The sequence below is a fragment of the Zonotrichia albicollis genome, chromosome 3 (genome assembly GCF_047830755.1).
Source record: "Zonotrichia albicollis isolate bZonAlb1 chromosome 3, bZonAlb1.hap1, whole genome shotgun sequence".
NCBI classification, from domain to species: Eukaryota; Metazoa; Chordata; class Aves; order Passeriformes; family Passerellidae; genus Zonotrichia; species Zonotrichia albicollis.
The window spans coordinates 15,349,324-15,358,893 of NC_133821.1; positions in this window are offsets into that span (position 1 = coordinate 15,349,324).

Here is a 9,570-nt window from a genome sequence, read left to right on the forward strand (position 1 = left end):
AATCCAGATGAATAGACAGAAGTGAATGACTGTGGAATTATGCTAGCACTGCACACCCTCACTGTACTGGAGAGGTGATTTTGGCTGGGTCTCTGTTAAGGACAGTCTTGAAATGCTGGATGTTGTAGTAAAGTGTTTTGGTTTTTGGTTTTTAAATCTGAGCAATAAACATTCAGGAGTGATCCCCACATTTCACTCTGTGGACTTGCTTCTGTTGAGGACTTGGAAAAATTTTCCAGGCATTTGTCTGCTTTACTAGAAAATGGGAAAGTTTGAGCAACCTGCCCAGAATGATGTGAAAGAGTGGCAGAGCAAAAAGGTGAGCCTGGCTGTGCTTTCCCCCTTCCCCAGCTGCTGGCCTGCCATCTGGTGAGCTGACATTACCAGTGGCACATCCAATTCCATTGTCTGAAGCCAACTGAGACAGCTCAAACAGTACAAGTCCAGGAAGCAACAGCTACATAAAAAAGAAGGGAAGTTTCAGAAGAAAATCTCCTAAGTGCCCAGTTTGCTTGAAGTCCTGCTGGGCTGAACTGTGGCTTGGCAGGGCCAGCACCCTCCTGCCTTTCTGCATCCCTGACAGGGCTAATCAGTGCAAAGTGGCTGCAATGTTGCAGACAGGGTGGTTTGGTTTGTAGTGCAGATTGGCCTTTGTAGTGTGGGTGGGCAGCAGGCTGTTCCAAGGGACGTGCCAGCTCCTGTGATAGGGGTTTGGAGCAGCCCTGAGCTCACCAGTGTGTGAGGAAATGTTTGGCTGCCAGACATGGCTGTTCCCAGAGGTGACAGGAGGCTGTTCCCAGAGGTGACAGGACAGTCAGGCAATGGGAGCAATGGTCTGGCACCAGCCAGAGCCATGGGGATGGAAACATGCACACCATGGGATGGGCTTGGCGTGTCTCTGAGCACTGGCTGCACCCAGCCCCCAGGAAGGGATGTTTGATCCATGAGGGAATCAGAGGCACCCAGCAATGAAAGCAAGCATACAGAAAGCTTGGGAGGGAGCCAGGGAGCCGCCCCAGTACCTGTCCCTCCCTCCCTGAGAGCTCTCTGGAAACCCCCTTGGGCTCCTGGCTGTTCATGGTGTGAGCAGGAAAAGGACCTGGCTGGGGAGGTGGTTTCTTCTACCCACAGATAAACATGCAAACACACAGAGTATGCTTGTTTAAACAAAGTGACACTGAAGAAAGGTGACTTGTGTCAACACACAGAGACTCATTTACATGCTGCAGTGTGTAGCAATATGGTGTCAGGTAGGAGCTGGCACATTTCTTGTGTCCAGCCATGTACACATAATGGTATCACAGGGGGAGACCAGTTGCTGTGGAGTTAAAGGTTGTGTTTTCTTTAACAGCACCTAGGAAACAGGGTACTGGAAATCCTTGAACATTCAATAATTCCCAGCCAGTGCCTCTAACAGTTTGTGCAGATTATTTAAGATTTTACTATATCCCTTGACAACTAAGAACTCAGTTCTTTAGATGTTGGGCAGCCTCCATTCTAAATAGGGACAGCTGAAACTTTTCACAAAGCTTTTCTTTACCTTTGTCTGAGGATTTGTGACAACCAAGTGGTTCCACACTTCTAGAAGTGAGACTGGTGAATTGTTGTCCATGAACCCATTTGATTAAAGAAGAGAAAAAACAATCCTGCAATCCTAGATGGGTGACAAGATGAAATTCTCTGTCTCATAAAACAGCCATGGAAACCTCAGGCTCCCGGTGCTCTGACTCCCTGGCTATGATTTTCCACAGTGACCAAGTGATTTATTTAATCCTTTCACTACTTCTTTGTAGTCTTGGATCTTTGAGGTGTCAGGAGGAATCATCAAACCAACTCCTGCCACACATTAGAAGGGAACATCTTGTGCTGTATCACTGGGGAATAAAAAAAAAAACCTACTTCCTTTCAAAACACATGTTTTTCCCTGTAATATATTTTACAAGTTGAGGAAAACAAGTCCTTTCAAAAACTAACATTACCTGAAAATTTGGACCCCTTTGCAGTGAATGTGATCCCAAAGCTAACATCTTGTTTCTTTCACGTATGGTTATAACAATTTTTCTTCTTTGGATCTCCATGACTTTCCAGCTCTTCTAAAGGATTTTTCTCCTGTCTCTTAGATAACAGTTAGAAAGATGAAAATTGTTAGATATTTTGTTGTGCATTGGATTACTTGCCTCTAGGTAAGCATTATTCTCATCAAACCAGATGATATTGGATACTCCTACTTATTTCCGTGGGATTTGGGAGTCCTAACCAGGATCAGCCCCTTCCTGACATGATCACTTAAGCCAAGGGACTGGACTATTCTCTTAAAGTAATCAACAGTGAGATAATTAAGTTTTTGCACCCAAAATGTAGTGAGGTGGGTTGGAACAAGTAGCCACTGACCTGTAAGTGGCATTTCACACCACAGTGATAAGGTTCAACCCTCAAAGATTGCTACTGCCCTCTTTTTGGATAGAGAGGATTAGCAAGAACCAGCTGTCTGCCATGGGCACACTACCAGTGATGCCTGGGACTCCATCCAGCAAGGAATTTCCTCCCCTGGGTTTTGATCTAGAAAGAAATGTCACTTGATGCTCTGAATGTTAGAGCCCATTCTTTAGCTGGAAAATGCCATTGTTTTGTTGTTGTTTAAAGGCTACTGAAGAATTGCAGTGATGGGCACTCTGTGGCCTGTAATTAAATCAACACCATGAGATATTAATGTATTTTGATCCTAAGGGCTTGTCTATACCAGAATATGGTTTTTTGCTGTATGTTAGTGATGCTAAAGACACACTCCTCATGCCTATGTGTGTATAGCTACACCTAAAAGAGGGCTTTTATCAGCAAAAGACCCAGTTCTTAACTCACATGATTGCACTAAGGCTCCTTGAGTGCAGCCCAGCTTATACAGATTCTGCAGGCAGAAGGACACCAGAGAATTGCTCCTTTCATCATGACAGTGTTTTATCTCAGGGGCCAGGGCTGACAGACATTCTGAGTGTTGTTAACCTCTGCTGCTTTAGGACTGGTGTATAAGAGCACATCACAGTGAATCAGGCATTCAAGTACTTCTCTCCTGGGAATGTTGTTCAGGAATCTAGCTGGTGAAATGGACTGACCTTGGTTAAGCTTTTCCTTTGAGAACTATTGCCCTGTTTTTCCCACACATGCCAGCCATCCCAGACCCCACTTAACAAGGTACATTATGAGGTCCCCAGTGGATGACTCCATGATTACTTTAAATTATATGTTAATATGTTGTTCCCTTCTTCATTCAAAGGTTTCATTACCTTTTAGCAAAGCATGTGAAAGGAAAATGATTCATGTATCTCTGTTCTTAAGAGAAAAACATATGATGTGTTCAGCAGCAATTCCTCTCAGTCATCAGCAAGATAGGGACCAGAAGGTGTGTAAATAAACTAGAGACAATTTTAGCTGAAGGGGCTGGGCCAGACTATGGATGTACTAAACATGACAGTGTTGAAGTCTGGGATGGTGAAAAGCAAGGGCTTGGCAGCTTAAGCAGATCCCCCCTGCTGTTTCCTTTGCCATCTCCCTCATTCCCACTCCTCTCCTTGCAGCCTTTCACCCTGACAATTGTACTGACTCAGTTTACAGGGCTGGGCTGTGAATCAGATCTGGGAATAAAGCCAGGAGGGAGAGAGGGAGAAGAGGTATAAAAGGAAGGAGGCTGCATTTCACTGCAAGCCAGTATTGCCACTGAAACCCCCTTGTACCAAACTGCAGCCTTCTGCAATGATGGAGACAGGAGCCACAGCTTTTCCAAAAGGAGCATCTGCAAGCCAAGAGAAGGCACAGTTAACCAGTGCAGCCCCTATACAAGCTTATCTTTGTGGCTCTTGCACTGCTGGGAAAGGATGTTACTGCTTATCTCCCAAAAAGAGAGAGAATGGGAAGTCCTGGCTCAGTCCTTTGTTCTGTGCTGTCCATTAGGAAACTGAACTGAAAAGGTTTTAGCTCAAAGTTTCCATTTTTGTTCACTAGCCTCACTCTCCATAATCTGCTCTGATTTTATTATCCTCAATAGGAAATAAAAAGAAATGAGAGGAGAAAAAAAGGTGTCAAAAGACTATTGCCAGTCTGGTGAGTCCTGTGTGACTCTCAGCAGTTCTGCTGTGCAGTACATTTCACTCTATAGTTGTTACCACTGTGAGTAACTTCCAAGGCCCACAAAAGCCACAAAGGAGTGGAAGTCAATAGATTTAGTCCTGCCAGCCTCTCCACTAGCAGTTCCACAAATCAGCTGAGGTTGGAATTGCCTGCTGGAGTGCAGTACTACTCACACTGAACAAGGCAGATAAAAATACACTTCCTGTACTGAAAAGATGTTCATTAGAGCAGAAGAGCACAGGTAGGGCAGCAAACTATCGAGTGATCTGACTCTGGCAGGGCAGCAGAATGGCTGGATAGGCGTGGCTGCTCTTTAGGCTGCAGTTTGGTATTGCAGCTGGGCTATGTACAAGCTGGTCTCTGTTTCCCATTTGCACTGCTTTCCTTATGTTGCATTTAGTGGCTGTGCAGCCACAGGGAGAATCTGCTCATCTGGCTTACAACAGGAGCAAACCAACCATGCCATAAAAATGAGGAGTTTTCAGCCATATCAGCCAGCTGGATCAACTCACCCTGAAGCCACTCCAGTGCAAGGGAAAGGGCAGGGAACACAACTGGGAGCAGCTGTGCAGTGCCACCACTGCTATGTGGCATTAGCTCATGGCTGTACCTGCTGTGCCCAAAGCTCTCCCATCATTTCCCTGCTCCTGGCAGCGTGCTCTTGCTGCTGCCAGAGGTTTCCCAACCCCTTGGTGAACCAGGCCTGCCCTCTGAGCCAGCAGAGAACTAACTCAGCTGCTTAAAAAGGTGAAGAGGACTGCTGAGAGGCCCAACTAGCATAAGAGCTGGCAACCAGGATGTTGATGGGAGTGTGTGGTGTGTGGCTGGGAGCAGGCCAGGGCTGCAGACATCTCATCAAACCTCATTCTCAGTTTAACTCAAAGCAGGAGAAATCACCCCAAACAACAACATAAAAACGTGAGCCACGGCTGAGCAGCTGAGAACCAGCCACATGCTCTCCACTAAAGAGGGCATCTGATAAAGAGGAAGAGGGACAGGCTTACTGCATGCTTTTGGAAGGTGTGTTATCCTTCTGTTTGCTGAGAAGGAGTGACGTGGATAGCGCCACGTGTCGCACACACAAGAGAGAGGCAGCAGAGGAAGCAGTTGTGGAGAAATCTCCTCTCTGCCTGGCATTTCCTGTGCCAATGGATAGCTTGGAGTCTCCAAGGAAGATACAGTTAATTTGAAAATAAAGCCAGAAAGGAAAAGGACACATGAGGGAAGAAGCTGGTATGTAGCACAGCACAGAAAGGACGTGTCTGGAGCATCAGAGCTCAGGGTCAGCCGCGTGCCACCTCTGTCCTCTTTGGGGACACTAGTTGAGGTCATACCCTGTCACAGAGGTACAACTCACTTTCTGGACGTGTTTGAAAAGAGCAACCATAGGTGCTCTGAATTTACCTGGATAGAAATTATTCATCTGGCTGTTGGTTCACGTTTTTTTCTGGGCACATAGCCAAAAATTGCACTTGCTAATTGCATCGATTTCCCTGTTCTCTCTTCTGTAAAATCACTTCATTAGAGGAGTTGGTTAAATTCAGGAAGTGCTCCAATTCCTGGCCATATCTCATTTGGCAAAGGCTTGCAGATAAAAGTGCAGTGCTGCTTCTCCAGGTCCTGTGCCCATGCAGGGCGTGCCTGTTTGCACAGCCACACCACAGCAGATGCAATCATATCAGCGTGAGATAATGGAACCGGTATCGCCTCATTTATGAGGCTGAACTGCTCCTTTATGGTCACCTGGAGCTGCCTCCATGCTCGTGGGGTGTTTGTTGTCTCTCAGAATGGGAATATTTAGTGAAGAAGGACCTTAGCACGTGTATGTTTCCTCAGGAGCTGCTCATGCACCCTGCCAATAAACCTGATTTCAGCAGGATTTGCTGACATGGCTAAAAAGGCACTGCCAACATCCTACATGCAATTAACTTGTTCTGCACCTCATACAATAGGTTAGATAAATTGGTATGAAAGTCACCATAAATTACTACAAAAATCCAAGGCATGCAAGGATCACAGTGTGATCCTTGAGTTCAACATGTCCTGAACATCTAAAGAGTTACTGAGAACATCTGCTGTCTGTCACACATATGTTAGGGTCACCATGAGCTCCTAAACTTTAGGAAAAGCAACAAGCAGACAAAAAAAGAGCAGTTTGGTGGTAAATGAGGTTGAGTGGTCACCAAAATGGGCAACAATGGCAGATGATAATGATGACTCTATGATTCATTCTGAGTCCTGGAAAAAGATGTTTTCCAACATCCAAAGTCAATTTCTATGAAATGACAGTGATCAAGAGAACTATGAGGGGAAAACAAAAATATACTCTTACTCTGGATTGTATCAGACATAAGCACAAATAAAATTTGGTTTTCTTCATGTTTCTAGCAGAGGTGGGAGTCCAGTACACTGTAACAGTGCCTCCCTGGGTGGAGAGTGTCAGACCAGCTCCTAACCAAACAGCTGATCTCTGTCCTGTAAGGAAAGGCAGGCAGACAAAGAGAAAACCTTTAATTAAACCAAAAGAGCTTGAACACTTTCTTCCTTCTGGTCCTGGTGCTATTCATCCAGTACAACTCCCATGAATAGAAAACAAAGATGGTAAGAAGAGGAATAGGACTATCATTTTATGGAAAAAGGTCAATCCTGTTAATACCCACAAAAGCAACTCAATTTCCAAACTCTGAGGAATTTAGTTAATCTATTAATCTGGTCACCCTCCCAGAGATACATGTAGCCTTACCTTCCAGGCACTGCACTCCCTCCCAGCTGTGGAAGCCCGGGCTGCCACCATAGCACTAGGGCTGGGAGTGCTAGTGCCACCCAGTTTATTGAATGTAGCCATCCCTGAGAAACTGATAAAATATCTCCTGAGTGAGAGATTTGCATTTCTGAGCCCATAGCACAGTGCCAGACCCAGCTGCTCAGAGATTTTCCTTTGAGATAATCAAATATTTAGCAGCTGCTGCTGCAGCAAACACCACATGAGGCCAAATCTCTCAGAGTGGGGCTGTCCCTCTGTCAGACACCCCCAGAGGAGTGGGGCTCCTCCAAAGGACACCCAAAGCCTCAGGAAGCACATGGGTTTCATCCAGGGCTCTCTGGGAGGAAGGGCTGGTGCTCTGGAACCAGAAAGAGTGGAAGAGCTGTTTGTTTACATGAGGACAGTGCCTTGTGAGTGTTTTGATTCTTTACTGTACGATTTCAGTGAGTAGGTTGGTATTTTTAACTGTCAAACATTCAGCAGCTTGAATTAAATACTTGATTTATTTTCTATAAAACTTGTAGGTTTGCATTCCTTACTGGAGAGCACTGTACTTAAAGGACCAGACTCCCTCTCTAGGACTTGCATTTCTTTTGTGTTTCTTTTCCCACACAGAAGCTGCTGTTCCAAGAAATGAATGAACAATTTACTGGCTGAACTTAGCATTTTCATCTTATCTGTGAATTAAGCTAAGGGTTTTCTCCAACACATAAATTATTGGGAACTCTTTGTCATAATCATGTGGGAAATATGTCTCCATTTACAGGATTGATGAGCAATTCACTGCAGGTGTTGCAAGTCACACTGCTTGCACGCCAGGGAACAGCTCAAATAACCATTGCTGCAAATTCAAAATTTTCTTCTAGAAAAATGTTATTTTTCATCATTTGTTATTACGTGATCCCAGAGCAGGACTTCCTGACTCCTCCCAAGGTTTCAAGTTCCATTTTTTCCTAAAATACCACCTCACAGCTGCTCCCCTTCCTACACCTGGTGGAACTTGGGTCAGACACAACTCTGTCAGAGACACCTTGCTCTGCCTCTGCAGCTGGGACCTCTCCAAGAGTTTATGGTGCCCTCCTTGGAGGAAACTGTTTTGCTGGTGCCACTAGAACTTCAGATTCTCTTACTCTGAGGATGCATTTTAAGGGTAAAGAATTCAGTTTCTTAAAGCAGGAACTATGGATTAAAGTGTAGAATTGATGCCAGAAGAAAATATTTATGAAGTGCATATTCCTCAAGCCAAGAAGGAAATGTGTCAGACCAAAACTTTGAAAATGGAAATTTCAATAGAAGGGATTTATAAATTAACTATTAAATGTTAAAGTGAAGATGGCTATGATGCTGAAGTGACAGACCTGTAAGGCAGGGTGCAGGCTTGTATGAGGAATAAAATAATCTGTTCTGTTGTTAGACTGCTCTGTAAGGTAGCACCAAATAATCAGTACAGAGAACTGTGTGCTCTGGAGAGCTCCAGCCAACAAAAGGGGATGGTGCAGCCTCATTTTGCAATCTTTGTCAGGAAAAAAACAAACTACATGGTGTTACACTCCATCCTCAATAAACCAAAATGCAAGTAAAGAGGCTACAAAGGATTTCCAGTTAGTTGTCAAATTTATTTTGAAGCTTAGGTGACTCATCATCCAAACCAAATTCTGCTCCATGTGTAGTAAACACTCAATGCTTTGAGTGGCATTGTCTCCCAAAAAATACTAACTGGAAATGAAGTAATTTAATTTAAAGCTTTACATTTCTTGTTAAGAATTGCATTTTGTCTCTTTCACCTAAAGGCTTCTGAGCACTTTTTAAGTGTGAAAATGAAATGTCTTCAACATTCTCGAGAGATCAACAAATGGATCCAAAGGCACTTTGAATGGCAGATAAACTGTGCAGTGTGACAAACTTCAGGGGATAACCTAGAAGGGGGCACAGGCTTTGGGGAGACCCCCGAGTTTCAGGAGGCTGCAGAGGTCTTCCTTAGCATTGCCTTCATGAACCACCTGGCAGGGCTGAGCCACTTCCCAGGTGTGCAGCCTGAATCATGGTTTGGCTGAGAAATGAGACCAAAAGCACTCTATGCTAACAGAGTCTCTCTCAAGATTGTGTGAGCTGGGAATAAACCTCTGCAGCCGTGCATGGCAGCGACTCTCAACCCTTCCGCAGCACAGGATAATAGCATTATTGTAAGCAGTGCTTCACGGTCACAAGGGAATGAGCTAATTGCAGACACAGCTCTTGGAGAAGTAATTGCCTTGTGCTCTTTTTACCCTTCTCTGGCTCATTTCTTTCCTCTCCTGTGTGAGTGAAGCACGATTTCTGAGAGAGGAGCACAAAAGGTCAGCGGCAGACCCTACAGCACCTTCCAGCTGGACCAAAAGGCTTTTACAGAATCATAGAATTGTTAAAATTGGAAGGGACCTTTGGAGATCACCAGGCCACCATCCTGCCAAAGCAGGGTCACCTGGAGCACGTGGGGTCTGAATGTCTCCAGAGAGGGAGACTCCACGACCTCCCTGGGCAGCTGTTCCAGTGCAAAAAGCTGAGGTGGAACTTCTCGTGTTATAATTTACGGCCACTGCTCCACACCCTGTCACGGGCACCACCGAAAAAAACCGCTTTCAGATATTTTTATGCATTAATGAGATTGCCATTCAGTCTTGTCTCCTCCAGACTTAGCACGCCCA